General features: G+C 31.8%; 1 protein-coding gene across 1 annotated transcript in view; it reads left to right on the top strand.

Moving 5' to 3' along the window:
• The window catches only part of CARPB (Carbonic anhydrase-related protein B), a 335,706-nt gene that overhangs the window by 310,687 nt on the left and 4,902 nt on the right, over nt 1-20,117 (top strand). The window lies entirely within an intron of this gene.

The raw sequence follows: 20,117 nt of genomic DNA, 5'->3' as shown, positions 1-20,117 counted from the left end.
GATAAGTAATATACTTAAAAGCTTACGAGAATCTATAGAAGCCCATTGTAATAAAACCTGTAAAAATATTTGTATTCCCTAGAAATCTGAATAGCGTGAATAGCGACGGCAGATAATTAATTATTATAAGGACCTTCCTCTTTGTGAAGGTTCAAACATAATCCCGCTGATTTTTACGGAAGGGAAGCGTAAAGAATGATGTTAATAATGAAATAAAAAGGATTTCCCAGTGGACCTCCTTGTTATCAAATTAACGTCGTGTTTTTAATATTGAAATACGTATTATTGTTAAAGAATATTATAAATTCTCTGAGAAAACATTTTTTGTATATTTTAATGTAACCAAGGGGGAGTTTTTCAGAATATATTTATTCGGACTCGCAACAGGTTAAAAAAGAGAAGAGAATGTGTTTTGGAATTATCCATCTCGATTATGATTCAATTGAAAATTACCATTGACGTTCTTTTCACTGCTCTATTTAAATGGATGTTACAAAAAAAAACACTGCTAAAACTAAAACTGATCCCTTAAATTGTGTTTAAAATAATCATTAATAACTGGAGGCTGATAAAAATAAGTGTTTGTACGGGATATAACATCGTCAGGTCTCAGTCCGTAGTTTGGCGTCCATTTCCACGGTGAATTACTTTTTTTCATTAATTACAAATTAACTTGAAATACTAACTAACTTTATTGCCTACACACCTACACACTCAATAACTCTATGCCAGAAATGTATAAAAACAGCGAGCATAATACAAAAATTCACAGTAAGGCCTTAAAAGAATATATTTGCTAAACATATAAAAACAAAAATACTTGTCGTGTAGTACTTTGTTTTATTTCTCGCTCTCTCTTTTCTATCCTCTGTATTTGCAAACGAGCATAATCTATTTTTACTAATGTATTAATAGGTACGTAGTTTCTTCTCGATTCCTACCATAGCTCTGTGCTTATGGGTAATATACCTGTGTGTTTCCTTTTTTGTCTCTTCTTGATATAGTTTTGATTTCAAAATACTAATGTAAAATTGCACCTATTATCTTCCACCTATGTATTGTAATTTCTTTTAGTCCTACAATGAGTTTTGTAACTCATCAAGATTGCTCTAGCAAAAAATAAAAATAATTATAACAATTCTAGAATATATCCTCGAGTATTTGTAACGAGAACGAGTAATTTGATCACGAGTAACCAAATAATAATAAGTTCCATCTTCATTTGGGAGCACCGAGCCAGCCAAATTCTTAAATCAAGTTAAAAGCTCTCGATAATGGCGGCCGATCTGATCTGAACTCTGGAAACAAATAATATTACCTCTGAGATAAAACTCAGATGAAATAGAAGGGCGGCGCGGCGCAGGGGTTATCAAATGCTTGTGGAAACTTTACTTCTGATAAAGACGTCCGCGTTAGTGGGAGCGCCAGCGCGATAATTTATCATTTTACAATATTCCACTAGAATTAGCTGAAATTACTTGTTATATTGGTTCAACTCGTGAATTTCATTAACATTCTTAATGAAGGTATATCATCAGATAGAGAAATGGTGGCGCCTACACTTTGACAGATATCCATAATTACAATACCTTCTTCTATTTTTAAGCATTTTTTCATTTTTCACATAGCATTGAAAATGTCTCCAACAAATTGATGAAAACTATTTAACCGACCGCAAAATATGTAAATATATAAATATTAATACAGATTTAGGTAATTTTTCTAAAGATAATTCTTTTGAGTGTTGTGTTGTCTTTTAGACTGTTTAACTTCATTGCTCACTTGTTATTTTATGTTAAAATTCTTTTTTTCTATATTTTCGTCTATAGTCCCAGTCTTCTTACATTTTTTTAATGTAAGAAGACTGGGACTATACATAATTACTTTACCTTGAATTAATTACATAGGAATTGTCTTTGGCCAGTTTCGGTCAATTTCTCTATGTTTAAAAATCAAATCTGTCATATCATGTTTTGAGAGAGGTAGTGTTATCAATTCTTTGTAAACTCATTAATCTGTTTTTAGAGGCCCGACAGTTTACATCATCTCTCGTTACTAGTTTATCTAATATTTAAGAATATAAAGTAATCGTAACACAGGTGTTATCATTAAGAGTTATATTATTTAACCTCCAAACCTCTCAACCGTACGCAACCCTTGTTTTGGAACAGACCTTGCTTTAACCAACTCTAAACCTCCAGAGACCAGGGGAGTCCAAATTCTTCTTCAAAAATAATTAAATGCCTAAAGTGTAATTCTAAATTATTTTCCGGCTTGTTGATACGATATTATTATTTTACCAATCTAGCTTCGCTGCGATTGGGGAAAATATTAAATTTAGATGTCAGAATTAATTAGTCGCTTTAATTCAGTTTTCAATAAGAACCATATAAACACCACCCACTCTTTTAGTAGGTAGATTAATAATAATATTATATGCCATGAAATCGAATCTACAGATGTTTACGCCAGTAACCTGGTTGTGCCTTCAACTAATTGCCGCGGGGCTAACATAGACTTATCACAAATAAATACACTGTAAGTATCCTTGTTATCACAAACAGTTTGGCTGCTAAATCGCATATATATGATAATGGGAATTTAAGATCAAAAGGCATGAAATAAAGGTTTAAAAGCTCTGGGTAACCGTAAATGTAACGAACCGCGCTGTTTGTATACAGACCCTACCGTAGCTAGTCTGGATGTGATGAAGCGTAAAATAAAACAAAAACATCACGATGATAAAGCGGAAATTAACTAAATAAACATTACCGTTTTATTAATACAAAGTTAGGAAACTACACTGCAAATATTATAGAGTGTGTTTGTTCAGCTATATTGTTGGAGCGAATTAGAGTTCAAAGCGTTAATAACACGGATCAAACAAAACATGAACGCAGGGAAAACTAAATCAAAACAACGCTCACGTTCAATCACAAACACACCCACGTGTTATAGCAAAACTGGGTAGATCCTTTATATATTTTTTATTTTTATTTGAATGTGTTTAGCGTATGAACTAAACAAAATTCATTCACGTTGGTTTTGACAGATAGATTTATGAAGAGAAAACACAGGCTGGGCGGAAAAAACATAGGGAAACGGTGGGGTTTTGTAAGTGGTTGTCGATTAGCTTGAGCTTAGGTAATGCCTTATTGAAATGATGTAACAAGAATATTCTGACGATAATGTACCGGGTGGTAGAGAATAATATGGTAATTCTTACTTATTTCAAAATAAAAATTATATCTTTTTAACGTTTTTTTCATTATAATTTCAAATCATTAAATTTAAAAAATTTCATACTTTACAATCAACAATTTCTCATGTCTACGTGCCAAATTGATTTTTTTATCGAACTGAAAAAACTCATGCACGCGTGATTTCTACAATCGGTTTCCTTGTACTCGTGGCACCCGGGCGCGGAGACAAGGGGGCGTCTTGCAGGGGCTGGCGCATGTCCTTAACGCACAGTGGGAGAAAAACCGATTCTTTGAAACATTAAGTACGAATGTATGAATTTGTAATTTTAATGCGAGTAAAATGAAATTTCAATCGTTTTGGAACCCATTACACTGTAATTAGGAGCCTTTGCCAGTAAAAATGATGTCTGCTGATATCCACTCTTTACAATGCAATTCAAAATTTGTTGTCACACGATTAATATGTCTACTTTTTACATAATTACTGGAAAAATTTACAAAATTACTTTTTTGACTCTTGTTATTTTTTACACACTTTCATAACAATCATATTTGAATACCCTTTTTATCAAAACCGACACGTTTCCTGTAAAAAAATCCCAAATGAGCGAATCGCGTTATGCATAATAGTAACCTAATAATTTCTTCAAAGGTTCACACTACTAAGGTACGAATATGTAAGTTTTAAAGACGGAAAATCGGAAGAATTTTTTTATCACAAACTTCTTCAAACACTTGAGGGCGTTATCAAACTGATATACCAACTTACTTATTTTATTTTTTATCAGTTTTCGCTACTACTATCCAGTGCACAAATTATTTGCTTAGTAGTTATCAATTACAATACAAAGTTTCTTTTTGGAATTTGCAACGATCAACATAACGGACGTAATAATTCCTAGAAGTAGTATTTTTCTCATAGTGCATCGCCCACCTCTCACGATCCATTGGAAATTAGCTGCAATTGCTCTCCTACTAAATCCCCCAACATCGTCTCTGTGCATACGCGGGACTTTCCTTTATCCTCGGGAGCTTTAGAAATTTAAGGAAAGTAATTTATATACTAAATTTTTCCATGCAGGGTAAATGATTTCAATATAAGTTCTCAGGTATTTTCTTCGATTGAGAATGAATAGGTACTGAACCTGTGAATCCTTATAACGAAGTTCCGTGGATATAATATAAGGGATGTCTTATTATTTTATTCATATTGCTGTTGTTAATCAATGAAAATTTTCAAAAGCGATTTTATTTTTATTTTTTATGTGTCTAGGACCAGCAGGTGAAATATATGTGTTCTTTGTGAAAAACATACAAGATCTGAGCTGCCATAATATTGCTACGACTGACATGAAAATATATATATTAACTTTTTTTTTACGTTTACGGGTTACATAATAATAATAATAATATATTTCACATAAAATTATACAATAAAACATATGCGGAAACTTTGACTAGCCAACTAGGAATAGATCCTGTTTTAGGCCAGTCAAATTGACAAATTTAGTTCATATCATAATTTCAAATTACATTGTTTTATTATAGAACATATTATTTTATAGAGGGAAAAAAGTGTTAAGATTGAATTTCTGTTAGAATTTTTCGTTAAATATACAATTTTGTACTTATAAGAATAAGCGAAAAGAAAAAATAAAATCTTGAATTACAAAATTAGTATCGAATGCTTATGTTTAACAATAGTTGTGTGTTTGGTTATTTAAATCGCTTGCAAAAATCGAAAAACAAAACATTCTTCAAGCGTGATTACAAAATATTATACTTAAAGTGAATGACGTGTCCCCCAGCTTTAGCCTGTGAAGTTTCCGCATAACATACATATTATACGCAAAAAAACATAAATGATTAAAGAAAAACATAATTATTGATGGCAGAATTGAGAGAAAATGTAAATCTTATATAAATATGAACAACTGTTTTTGTAAGGTGATACTCAGTTGGTATATAAAAAAATGGAGATACTTTTTTATTTTGTTTATTTAGTTTATTTAGGAAAACCAACAGATTATTTACATCTTTAAATAATAAACTTATAAAAAATACAAATAATATCTAATGATAGGTTTTCACTTAAAAAAATAATTATAATAACAAACTAAGATACGACTTAGTTGTGGTAAAAAATAGAAACATTTGAAATTATATTAAATTTTATTTTTTTATTATAATATTGTGTAATAAATACATTATATAATCATACTATTTTATAAATAAATGCAATTATTGTGTTCGTTTTTCGAAAATTTAAACTTTTTTCAATTTTTGATTTTCAATATCAATTTTCTGAACGGGTTTTTTCTTAATTCATCTGTCTTAATATATTAAAATCACTTGTCATTGTATTCGTACACGATTTTCAATTAAATTTTGTGAATGTGTATGATTGGTTTCAGCTTGAAATATTGGATGGTTTTGCACCCGATAGGTGGTGCTTTTGTCGAAATAAAAAAAATACAAATCGTGGAATTGTTTTTTTTCAGATTTTTCATAAAAAAATACACACAACAACACATTTTAACTTCGCTACATAGAAGGCTGTCTGTGGCAGAACAACGTCTTGTATTATAAAATGCGTTCCAAATAGTCGAGTAAGAATTTCAACTGGTTTCTAATTTTAACATTTAAAAAATTAAAACCTGCGTATGTTTGTGCTTTGCAAAACTCAACAAAAGTTGACCGAGAAGTTTGTTAATGCCAGGAATTTTTAAATGGTAGAAGTGAAGTCGTCGATGAATACATAACGCAATATTTCTGCACCGTAATAAGATACGGAGTCGAATTAAATTCTATGTAATTTAGTTGTTAAACAGTAACATTGTGGTATATAGTAATGAATGGTGGAAGAAGTCGGAGGCGCCTGAAAAAGACAACAACAAAGACGAGCAACAGCGAAGCATTATAAGGGACGCACTAGAATAATATAAATATTATTGTTAGTATTTTGTAATATATTATCTCAAAATAAATTCAAGTTTTTCTTGTTGTTCGTGAATATTCGCATGTACCTATTTTGGTGAATGTATGTGTATCAGGCAATATATTATAGGTAGGTGTTTATCGGTAGATAAATGTTATTTATTCTCATGTAGCTACAGGAATTCCATCGAATTTCAACAACAATGTAGGAACGCGGACACGGAGTTTCCGATACAATGCTGTTTATTACGTGTATCAAAATGATATTGGGTCGAATACCGTCGCCGGCATTCCTCGTCCAGGTGGACTGGATTCTTATCATCCCTTCTACCGCCCTGCCGCGTTACCCCCTGCCGCCCACTGCCGCCCTGCACCCCTCAGAGGGCGGCCCCAGACTCCCACCCGCCGGTTGCGGTGTTAGCGAATCTCGGATTTCTGACATAACTCGTGAAGCCTACAGCAGCCCATCGACGGCCACACAACACCACAACAGTACACCTGTCCACATCGATATTACATCCTACGTACATGCTACTTGTGGGGAATGTGTCAAAATAAATTATAAATGACAACATATTATATTAACCTTACCCTTTAAAAATAATCATAAATATTTTTATTTAAAAACTTTGATTCTCATTAATATTTTCTTATTATTTCGATCGCACTACGAATAGCTTGTAGTTTTTGATATGGAGAATAGTTGTACAATAATAGAGAATAGTTGTACAACAATAGAGAATAGTTGTACAGCAATTAAAAATAATTTTACAACAAAAGAGAATAGTTGTACAGCAATAGAATATAGTTGTACAACAATAGAGATTAGTTGTAGAGGCAGAAAGATCCAACTGTTCTCCACATCGGCTTACGCCAAATAAAATATTCTGGCTGTTTTTTTTTATGTACAGCCCCATAATCCAATATTATAAAAAATATTGTAACACTTGATATCTGATAATGCAGGAGAACGTCAAATAATAGTCTGTAAATAACTGTTTATTGATGATTCAATCATATATTGACGTAACTAGCAATTCGGTATGTCTTTTACATCGCTCAATTGGCGGAAGTAGCATTGCCATTGCAACCGAAAACCCTTCCTCGTCTTTATTTCTGCTAGGCTGTTAATTGCTTCTCATTGCTGGATAAATGAGCGTTACAATATGTACATCAAAAATTAAAAATATATATACAAGGCTCTGAAACTTAATGTTGCAGCGGTCAAGGCGGCATTCATTTTAAGTTCACTCTCATCGAGTAAGACAAATATAATATATTAGGTTTTGATGAACAGTAAAATTTTCACAAAAAAAAATAATAATTTGAAAATAAAATTTATACGTGCATTTTTAAAAAATAAGTATAAAGTTATTTCCTTTCTCGTCTTCCAACTCGGTTACATTTCAATTTAATGAAGGAAAAATATTGTAATAATAAATGCCGGGTCGTTAAATTTTCGTATTTTAAAAGTTTTTGAGAATCACACCAAGATATTGAAGACTTTATTATTTATTTTTGTAATAACTTAATGAGTGAAACCTCAAATTGAGATATTTAATTATTGAAGATAATATTACCGATTCTTAAATGAAAATTTTAAACAAAAAATCAAAAAAAGATACGGTAAGATCACATCTAGGACTTGAACTTAAGACCATCGCCTTAGCTTAGAGGCTCAGTTGGTAGAGCAGAGAGATTGTTATTAAATAAATCAAATTACAAAAATAGGAAGAAAAAACAAACCTAAAATATAATATTACATAATGACGAAATGCCAAAATATTAAATTTTTTATGAACACGTGTTCTACTGATATTTTATAAGGAAATCTGTCAATTCTTCCGTTAAAGGCCTGCAGTCCCGTTTTCAACAGAAATACGAATAATTTTTAATTTGCATGTTTTTTTCGTACAGTTTTTTTTTTAATTTGTAATAGGTTTCAAATGTAAATAAATAAAAAAGATATAATAAAGGATAAACATAACCAAGCATTTTTTTTAGTTTTATGTTATTTTCTCCTTGGAGCCGCCTCTTTAGCACGGATAGATATGTTCCTCCATAATGTAGAGAAACCTACATTTTGAGATTACACAACACAAGTATTTTATTTATTTTTAATTCTACCAGTGAAAAAGCAAACAGTCCCAGGAGCGGAGAGGTCTGGGGAGGTCGGTTGGTTCATTGGTTGGTTGGAGGTTGTGGGTAAGCGGCTAGCGGTTAGCGCGACTGGGTGGGACTGCTTTATCTTGTGCACGTCCGCCAAGAAGCGCCTATCTGAGCTGTTCCTAACTTTCAAATAAATCATATTTTTATGTTTTCCGCTTGGCGCGCGGTAAAACACAACCCCTCCCCACCACCCTGTCCCCACCCCTATCTCCCCACCACCGCTCTCCCGGGAACAGGAATATCTTATGCTCACCTTAATAATACTTTTATACGGATGCAAATACATTTCTATTTGTGGATGTGGCAGTCATATCAAAATGCAGCAGGAATATTTTTTTATTTTGCCTCTGTGGATAGAAGGAACGATGACTTATTTGTACCTATTCCTGGACCTGTTCAACATTCTTTATCGAACAAAAAAACCATCAATTATTAAAAATTGTAGCTTAGAAGATACTTGTGTAGCAGCGATTAGATATATTTACTTTTAGATTTATTATCGCGCGAATGCATTTGTCACGGGAAAAAAACGAAGCTACAGCGAATGGCGCAAAACTAGTTGACGTGCATCCGGGGTTGCTCGGGGCTGTTAATGGTTTGGAATAAAGTGTTTAGGTTGTGAATTCGAATTTACCTGAAAACAGGGTGCATTTTTAAAATGGAAATAACACTATTGTAAACAATAGACAAAGTTTACTTTTTAAATATTTGTTTCACTTGATCGTGCCACGTCTTTCTCGGGCGTCCTCGACTTCTACCATTCGCATACACGTCATAATTTCTCCTTTCACATCTTTTATCATCACGTTCACCTCATTTTACCACAAATAATTATTGGATTCATGTCTTCCTCGGGCCTACCTGACTTTTTTTACCATTCACTTAGTATAAAATCATTAAATCCGTATTGTTACTGTTGAAAAATCAACATCGTATATCGAATTTTAATTCGACAACGTATCTCATTGGAGTACAGAGAAAACGTGTTATCTTCATCAAGCGTCCCCGAATTTTTGTAACATTCACTACTGTATATTGTTACTATAAAAAATACATTATATCGAATTAAATTCGACATTTTATCACATTCCATTGCAGATAAAATGATCTAAGTTCTCTCCGGGCGTCCCCGACTTATTTTATCATTCAAACTACTCTCTAAACACTCATGGCACTAATAAGAACAATCGTTTCAGTCCATTAGTTTTCAAGTGTAAAGAAGAAATCGATAATAAATATCAACTTTGAAATTTGATGAATTGTCAAAAATCTGCAAAATAACCCGTTAATTATATATTATTCGCATCTACTGTAATATTAATAAACGATTTAACGTTCTTATTCAAAATACTTAACTCTAAATTCGACTGTTGTGAACTCCTGCAACTTATTAACATACATACACCCACAGTAACAACACGACAAAATACAATATTCTACAGCAGCACAAATAAGCGTAACTACATTGCCCACTCTCCGATACAACGACTTCACACCATGGGAAATCATTACTTGGGTGATGTTGACATATTCAATACCAACTTGGCAAGTTTTGTGGATCATTTAAAACATTTATTTCAACAATAATCCTAAACACATCATGTAAACCAACAAATAGCTGTAATTTTCTGTTTTTGTTTCTTGTGTTTGTATGACTTGTTGCATAGTTTTTATCAAATGTAATTTTATTCTTATTTTTATGTTTCAAAGTATTTGTCAAATTAAAATTATACTACCAACCATGTAAAAGCCTTCTGGGCGTTAAATAAATAAATGAATAATAATAATATTGATATTTTAATAAGCTGAACCATTACTGAGCCACTAACCTGTGAAAAATTATTGAACAATACTGAATTGTTTACTTTAATTTTCTTGTTTTTTCCTGTATTTATTTCATTCACATAAATCTGATAAGGATGATAAGTCTTATCGATAAATTATTAATATAATTTTCGTCGTAAGCTCACATGATCATCAACTTATATTGCCAATGGATCACCTTGTAGTTAGTAGTGAACTTGATAGCGTGTATCTGCCTGGTCATGTTACCACTTACTCGATAAACAGGATAATTTCTCCAGCCCTCCAAAAAATCGAATCCGTGTGTAATCGATAATTTATTGTTTGTTATGACGTGAAATGAAATCCCTGCAAGACCCCTTCACGCCAAACTCCCTGGAGCCAGCGGCGTGCATCAACACTTGTCTCAGTGTCGAATTTAAAAGATATGCTTGATTTGCCTTTCCTTTCTCCATGTATTTCTACTCCAACACCTGACGACAGTAAATTTGTCTCTGTTGTATTAACCTTTGTCAGGACAAGAAAAGAAAAGAATCATTCCAAACCTGGACCGGCCGGTGGCTGAGCTGACATCGCTTGTTCAATTCTTCGGCTGGCTAAGTCCTCCATAACAACACAAGCAACATTTTCCGCTTAGTAGTGGTAGTAAGAGATTTTCAAAAACTTTTAGGTTATCCATAACTCGTAAATGTTTGTTATTCTTTGAAAAAATATCCAATATGACATTGGAAGGTTTTTTCGGTTAAAAGCTTATTAAATTTAGTGCAAAGAAGAAGATTTTTTTATCGAAGGAAGCAAACACTTTGTGATGTGACATTATATATTAAATGAAAAAATACACTTTGTAAAACACCACTTTTATTTAGAATTAATATTAACAGCCAACCAGGTTTCGCTTAGCTCAAGCTTCGTCAGGGCTTATTATATCAACTAATAAGCCCTGACGAAGCTTGAGCTAAGCGAAGCCTGGTTGGCTGTTAATATTAATTCAAAATAAAAGTTGTGTTTTACAAAGTGTATTTTTTCATTAAAGATTTTTTTAGTTTTTTATATTGTTTTACTCATTAGATCGCAGGACTTATTAGTTATTATGTTTCCAGATATATAAAACATCACGAAATTAACATGTTTTGCCGACTAATCAATGCAACTGCATTTAGAAATAAATTTGAGGCCATTTTTGTTCGGGGATTATTACAATGTAGACATATCCAAAAAACCCAAAGTAGGTATATTCTTTGATACAAGAATTCAACTTCTGAAAATCAGGAGAGGTGTTATTTATAGGTGAGCGCTCTAATCTTTACTATACTATACTAAAACGAGACAATATATACCACGTATAAAAGCTGAAATGCTGAGCCTATCCTTAGAAAAAGAAAACATTATGAAGAAATTATGGAAAAATTTAATGGTCGCCAAATTTATGATAAAAATGTTTGTAAGCTTATTTTTTCAGTTGGTTCGTGACAAAAAGCGGAAGATGAAATAAAAATGACCATTTTCATAATCCAATGCATAATTTTTTCATACCCTAACTTGACAAACTACCCACAGCCTATCTTTGGTCACAAAGCAAAGTACGCCACTGCTACACACTAGTGAGTACACCCACCGCGAGAGATTCACACCGCACAGCAAATGGCTTCACGTTTTACACGCCAGAGTAATAACACAGAGTGAAGCGTTTTCCGCCTTCCAACTCCCACATCTCATATCTCTCTCCTTCCCGCCCTGGTCCTGTGCTGACCTCTCGCTCGCCCATCACTTTTCCCGTAACCGCAACATCATAAATTTGTAATACATTTTTATTAGAGGTTAATTAATGGATATGTGCGGCGGCGGCGGGGCGCACAGGAAAAACAATTCATTGATGAAATTCATAAAAAAACATTGGAAATAACAATATACTGTTATTTAATTTAAAGCGTGTAATTTTACCGGTATAATGTTATAATTAGCTTAACCTTTCGACTTGTACTAACTTCCGAAAAATACAATATTATTAAGCCATTTCCCATTTTTTTCTGAATTTTTAAACTTGGCCTTCTTAGAAATGATTTTGAATTTATTTTAATACAATTTTTTTTTAGATTGTGGTAACCTTCACAAAGGTACAAATTCGATAAATAAAATATTTTTTAGCACTTTTCATGAATGATGATTGCACTATATTCTCTGTATAGTACAAACGTAGTTTAAAAAATATACGCACATTCTGAACCCCTAAGAATTTTTTTTATTTTTAAAGTTTTATAAATAGGTAAAATGGACGAAATGTAAAATAATTCTTATTAAAAAAAACGCAATAATGCATTGAAGTGCAAATTAATACCTGCATTACATTTTTTAATAAAATGTGCTTCGCTATTTGTTTATAAAAAAACTTTCTGAAAATTAAATCTACCATGTTTAATGATAAATAATATACCCACATTATTGCCTGGACCATCGAACTAGGGTCATAAAACAATTTACAATAAAATAAAAAGATGTTAATTTTTATGAAAATAAGTTGTTAAATTATTCTTCCTCTGAGTGACATATTTATTTGCTTTATTGCTTCAAGCTCCATTTGGCAACTGTTTTCATTTTGCAATACTATTTTTCATTCGTTGTCGGTGCTTCAATAAGATCACCTTAACGATTCTCATTCCCTATATTATCCCTGCATTCTATCATGCACTATGGAATTTTTATTGTGCTTCATTTTGTAAAGTTTAACAGCTATGTCAAAATAAAATGTGCATGTCCGAACTCAGTAGCAGAACAAAAAAAATATTTTATTTAACAAGGATTGTCATATAACATGTTTAATTTCCGTTTTCCCGCGAATTCCGTGACTATTATACTATCGTTCTTCTATTAAGGTATTTACACACATATCTAAACACCTTACTAAGCAAATAAATTCAATTCTATCACGAAGCTATGCAAAATGAAAGTGGGATTGGAATCTTCAATTTTTTATTCGCGAAAGAATAAGTCCTTGCCCCCACAGGAACAAGGAACCAGGAAGAGCGCTGGGTGGGGTGAGAAGGGGCAGGGGGATCGGATGGCGGCCGGAACCGGAAACTAAACCTGACGGGAAATTGTCAAAGGAAACAGTTTAAAATTCCACTCCAACGAGTGCGGAACATTTGTCTATTTTATGAGACTTTTCTCATTTTATTCGCTTACAATTTTTCTGACAATTTCTCGAATTAGGTTTACGTATTATTGGATTGCCGCCGCCACGAAGGCTATTATGTATTCGCTTCTCTTGGTGGATTCCTTTCACCGTCAGAATTTAAAGACGATAAACGTGGTGCGCGACGTAAACTACTGTTAATTTGGCAGCTTTTGTCTTTTTTCTTTAACTCTCAAGTACTATACTTCATTTTGCCCATACTGACAGTAATTTAAGTACATTACAAAATGTAATTTTATATATAAAATTTAAAAATAATAACTGTGTACTGTGTTTCAAAAATTTATGAAATAACACAATATTTAGAAATACAAAAACAATTTTTATTTATTCATCAAAAAAAATATCTATATAATATATTACATTATTTACATATTTTTACATAAAAACACTTTTTTTAAGTGTGAATGTATGTATCTTGCTGTTAATTAATCGATACGCGTGGACTCATTATATTACTATTATAATAAATTAAATGCACGTACGTACTGCGTATAATTCAAGGATCGATTTAGAAGTTATTCTGCTAATCGTCCTACCACTATATATATATATATATATATATATATATATATATGATGTTCAGGGATACAGGAACAGGGGTAACTTCGGGGGTTGATTCTAAATGATTTTAGAAGTAAAAAATATTAACATTTTTTTCGAAATTCCAGTGACTTAAGGTAGTTTTTATGTTGAATTGTTTGTATGGGACAATACAATATAAACATTAGAATTTCTAAAAATGTTATTTTTATTTATTTTTCGGAATGACTTTATTGAGTAAAACCTCAAATTGTAATACATAAAGATAGTTGCCAATAAAAATGGGCGGTGAAAAAATGAAGACAATGTTAGTGGTTCTTATTCGAAGTATGATACAGTTAAAAATGACCGATGGGAATAGGGTCCCATTAGCTCAGTTGGTAGAGCACTGTCACGGAAAGACAAGGGTCCTGGGTTCGAGTCCCAGATGTGACCGTTTCCTTTTCTAATTTTTCTGTTTCAGATTTTCGTTTAGAAATCACTAATATTGTCTTCAATATTTAAATGTTATTTTTATTTTTACTTCTATCACCTCCAGAAGTTAGCGCACTTTACTACCGGACACCCTAAATATCAACCCACAAATATTCGTTGTAAAAAATACCCACCAACTGAAAATTTTATAGGCGTTATAATTTTGTATTTCCATCGTTGAAAGCGTTTAACACTAGGTGGTGTTAAAACGCGATTTTAGTTTCAACCACCTCCTACGAGGCTCGGCGGGCGATCTGCTTTACTTTAGGTGCCGACAAGTGGAGTTACGTGCGTGTATCACGCTAACACTACCCACCCCCTTTCCACCCTCCCACCCTACCGCAACTCCCACTCCACCCCGACGCCCACCAGACCTATAAGTCTTCTTTATTGGGGAGGCGAATACAGACAACGCAACGTTACTATGTTATTATGCAGCACAGATTACATTGAAAACTAAATCCTGATAAAAGTCTATCTAAACCTCTTCATTGATTTGTTTTGGCTTTTATGGCGTTGAAAATTTCCAAATATTTTTTTTTCTTTATTCACTGCATTATTCATTACAGTCATTAAGTTTTAATGAAATAATTAAAAACACTTTGTTTTTACCACGATAATCTCTATTTTTCTTAATTTTTAAGTGTTTTTAATTATTTCGTGAATAAAATGGCGCCACAAAGTGAATTTGCAAAATTTGCAGAAGAAATTAAGTGTTAAGCTTGACAGCTTATTCCTATGTATGGAAAGCAGAAACGCACCTAGAAGTAAAAAAAAATGGCGCCGTGTGGCCATTTTATGACAATGTTGTATAAGAATTTCTGCGAAACAGCTGGGCCTTAAATTTATAATTATTTTATTTTATTTTATTTTATTGATACATGATTTAGAGGTTGACCGGATAAATCATCACAATGATAATTCATCACATCTTAAAAAAATTATATAAAGTCGTAGAAAGTGATGAAACAAAAACTTTATTAACTGGGTTAAGTAGGTTAGGTTAGGTTAGGTTAGGTTAGGTTAGGTTAAAAATAAGTTTTTTTTTCATCGTTTTTAATGACTTTATATCACTTTTTAAAAGTGTGTTGAATTATCACTGTGTTGAATTATCATGGAACCGATTTAGAGAGTACATGTGGTTTTATGTGATATTTCACCCTCCATGCTAGGGATGACCCTGTGTTATGGCGGGTGAATTTTACAGTTTGCGGACATAGAATCTATACATTACTATAATATTAAAAAAATACAGAAAAATGATGTATAGTTAGTTTGGGTTGCAAGACAAGAATTATAACAATTTGAGAAATTATTAGTAAATAGATTACACTAGTTAATTATGTACATACCATACAGCTAAGTTGGGAATAAGGATATATTATGTTTTGTCTGAAAGGTGATTATGTGTATTGTAGTTTCGTTATTCCGTGTGTAAGATACCCATATCCATTATAAAATAAAATTTTAAAAACTTATTTAGTTATTTCACTTTAAGTGCGTAAAACTATGTGGTTATAATTTTAAAATACATATTTAGTCAGTGAATGAACAACGTTATAAGTTAAAACAGAATGCAAAAGTCCAATCAGATATCAAATGGTGGCGCTTCCCACCTAGGCTGGAAAGGCTCTCCAACTTATCTCCGACTTCTATCGCTATATTAGGAAAATGTTAATTGTAAACGTTCATATTTAATATCTGCCCCCGCAAATGTAATAGCGAAGGTCTAACTCCGGTACACCTTATTCCCACTTAATTTACCTATATTTCCACTGCGAGCCGGATGTAAGACGAATAAAATTTATGATCATGAATAGGCGATAACGTTTTAATGGTTTCCTTCACATACACGTTTCGGTTCTTGCTCCTAGTCACCCACACCCACTACCGTGGCATTGCGGGGAGTCTTTACTTCTCCTTTTCTCGAGAACCAACTACCGACCTACCCTCAATAGCAAGTAACAAAAACCGCATACATTCGATTGCCTGTAATTACGGTACAGGTCTATGCATCGCTCGTTAAGAGTGCGGTGGTCTGCAATCTAGTTATCTGGAATGGCGTATATTAAATAAAGCAATGTTCACAACTGATTGAAGGTTAATTTAATGAACTAAATTACTATTTAATTTTTTAAACTAAAATTCATGCAGCCAGGAACACCCGTAAGCGAAAAATGCCAAGAGATTTGTGCTGTTATCATTGGAACTGATTCAGTGTTGCCACCTGTCACAGACAATTATTATCAATGATCAAATCGCTACGGTGACAGTACCTGCCTATAATACAAATATATACACAAGAAATATGTCTACTATTCTTAGTATCTTATATCATAACGAATACAGGTGATAAGCATAGAGATCGCTTGGCAAGCTGAGTTCACAGGCTGATTTATGCGCAGAAGTAGTTTTAATTTATTATAAAAATTTTATGAAAAGGATAAAATTTAATCAAGGAAAATTTCTCTAATAATCTTAGCCATAAAAGAGCATATTTTTAAAGTTGTATTTTTTATATGAGTTCATAATTTTCTAATTAAAAATATATTTTGTAGTAGTTAAAGCATTAATTTTTTATAACGTAATAAAAGTTTTTTATTTAAATTATACTTTAACTCAAGGCTATAGGAAATGCTGCAATTTATTAAATCATTTTTTGGTATTCATAATTTAAGATTCATAATAATGATTAATACGAAATAGGATTTAACTGATAGCCTCGCATTAATTCCAATCAACTGTCAATCAATATTCATAAATAATTTATCTATGACGTGATATATAATACATGTACTACCTGTAATAAAGTGTTATTGACAGCTTTATGCTTTCCTGGGCGCAATCTTTGTTATAATTTGAATGTCACAACAAGGTGCGTTGGTATAGACATGAATTAATAGAAGTGCTGAAGTTATTCCCATCCCAAGAGTCAACAAATTAAGGTGAAAGCATTGCACACCGCATAATGTGGACTGCTGACTGCCGACTTCCCTAATACTCTCATAATAGATGGGTAAACAACGAGAGTTGATTGGAGTTCGGACGACAAAATTACTTTCGCTTCATTTCTTGTCACACTATTGGATACTTTGTCGATGGGTTGAAACCGTTGGGAGTTGTGTGGAGCGGTGTACCTACACTATATATAAATAGAGAATGTTGGTATGACACGTGTCATATTTGTGGATCTCATATTTCAAAATCAAAATTAATATTCTTTTAGACTTTTAGTACGAGTCATAGGTATTTTTTTTTTTTTATTTTTTTATTTTTATTTATTGAATAAATAGTTAATACATATGAACAAACAAGTCCTGCTAAGCCAATTGAATTGGCTTGTCAACAGGTGCTTAAAGTTTAGTTTCATATCCATTTTTATAAGTTATAATTTGCATCTTATATCTACAGAATCAACAATTTTTTCATACAATTTTTCATACATATTAAAGTAAATATGTTTTTTCCGATAGCCAATTTTTCACCATATATTTAACCTTATTCATAGATTTACATTGCTTTATAGTGTCAGGTAATAAATTAAATATCTTTGGTGTGTTGTATTCAAACGTTATCTGTCCGTATTTATTATTAAATTTCGGAACTATTAACCCGTCATTGCGCGTGAATCTAGTACTGTATTTATGTTCTAATTTTTTTTTATGCTGCGGGGTAAATATATATTGAATTATGATTTTTTTCCATAGAATAGCCTTAACGGGTAAAATTTTGGCACTCTGAAACAGCAAAGGTGTATTATGTCTCTCTGTCTAAAAATATTAGAGACGACTAGTAATTTTACAATTGCGTTTTGTACAACTTGGACTTGTTTCAGATTGGTTATACTAGTATTTCCCCATATGGTTAATCCATATCTTATAATAGATTCTGCCATTGACATATAAATTATTTTAAGTGTTTCAATTGATAGGAAAAAATTTTATGTGTACATTCTGCCAGCAATTGATCTGAGTCTTTTACAGGTTTTTTTTAATATGCTTGTAACGTTTGAAAAAGCAATCTACTGTAACACCAAGATAGACATATTCTATAACTAATTCTAAGCTTTCACATTTACAATTAGTCGGGATATTTTTATGGATGCAATTAAAACTATGAGAAATAATATTAGGATTAAATTGAAATCTGGCATTAGGTGATCTTATATGCATAACTTTGGTTTTTTTAGCATTTATTAATAGTCCTGCATCATGTGACCATTTACAAAGTTGATTAAAGTCAATTTGCATGAGTTCAATTGCAATTTTTAGATCTTTATGTGATATGACCAATGCCGTATCATCTGCAAATACAAAATGTTTAACAAAAGAGAAAAAAAAATTCATTATAGTTACATAAATTATATATAGTGTAGGTCCCAATATGGAACCTTGTGGAACTCCTGCAGATACATTCTTTGTTTTACTAAAAGTATTATTTATTTTGGTACATATTTTTCTATTTCTAAGATAATCTTTAATTAAATTTAACACATTTCCTCTTATTCCAATTTTTTCTAAGGTTTCTAGCAGTTTTTTAGAGTTAATTGTGTCAAAAGCTTTAGAGTTATCGATAAATAACACAATAACATGTAATTTATTATTTAATTGATTATTTATGTAATTAGAAAAATCTTGCAGTAATTTTTCAGTATTTTTTTTTCTTTGAAAGCCATATTGATTTAGATCTATGATAGCGAATTTTTCAATGTAATTATTTAATTTATTTGATAAAAATTTTTCGAGAATTTTTTCTAACGCAGGTAGTATACTAATAGGCCTATAATTTACAAGTTCAATGTGTTTTCCACCTTTAAATATTGGTCTAGTCATGCTACATTTAAATTTTTGTTGAATTTTTGCTTGCTTTATTATCGTATTGATTAAATGAGTAATTATTGGTCCAAGAGTTTTTATATTTCTTTTTAAATCAAACATTCTTATATTGTCAATACCTGTGCTTTTAGAGTTTTTCATTTTTATAACAATGTTTTCAATATCAGTTATAGTAGCTCTTGGTATAAATAAACTGTGAGGCAGTTTTTCCAGTACAATATGAGTAGCTTTGTGATTGCATTTATGTAACATGTTGCTGATGCTATCCGAGAAGTAATTCACCAAATCATTTGACACAGAATCCTCAGTTCTATCTTTTAACATATATCGTGTTATTGTTTCATCACAATCGTTTTTGGGTTTACGTCCTAAAATATTATTCTATATGAATAAAAATTGGATCTGTTTATCCGAGACACTGTCTAAGTTACAAACTAATTCTTAGGACGGGTTGTTTCGGAGAATTTGAACAATTCTTCAAATTTCAAAGTTAATTTTCAAGTTCTGTGAAAGATATTTTTAAGTTTTGTTTTTATTTCAGTTCTGTCAAGCAACTAGCCTATAATGATATAATAACAGAATTTGAATAGGACTTTAACAGAACCCGTAAATGATCGTTGAAATTTGATGAATTGTTCAAATTCTCCGAAACAACCCGTCCTTAGAAATTTATAATTATTATAAATAGATACCTGCCAAAAATATGGGAAAAAATAGTTGCAAGATGATATTTTTAATTCTGAATTTTAAGTATGAAGTATAAAAATAATTTGGTCGCAATGTTGAATACCGCACAAGAGTCCCAACTGCTCCCAACCGTCTGAAGCCAATGAGACTATGGCATCCCAATTGGAGCTGGGGAGAGGAAGGTGGGGGAGTACTTGACTATTCAGATTTGATCACCAAACATAGCTTAAGCCATTTTAAGCAACTTTTCAATCGCCGTCTCCTAAAATAGTTTTC

This window comes from Hesperophylax consimilis, chromosome 5 (genome assembly GCF_061612785.1).
Source record: "Hesperophylax consimilis isolate HC1 chromosome 5, BYU_Hcon_1.0, whole genome shotgun sequence".
Lineage (NCBI taxonomy): Eukaryota > Metazoa > Arthropoda > Insecta > Trichoptera > Limnephilidae > Hesperophylax > Hesperophylax consimilis.
This window is presented reverse-complemented; position numbering and strand designations above follow the sequence as displayed.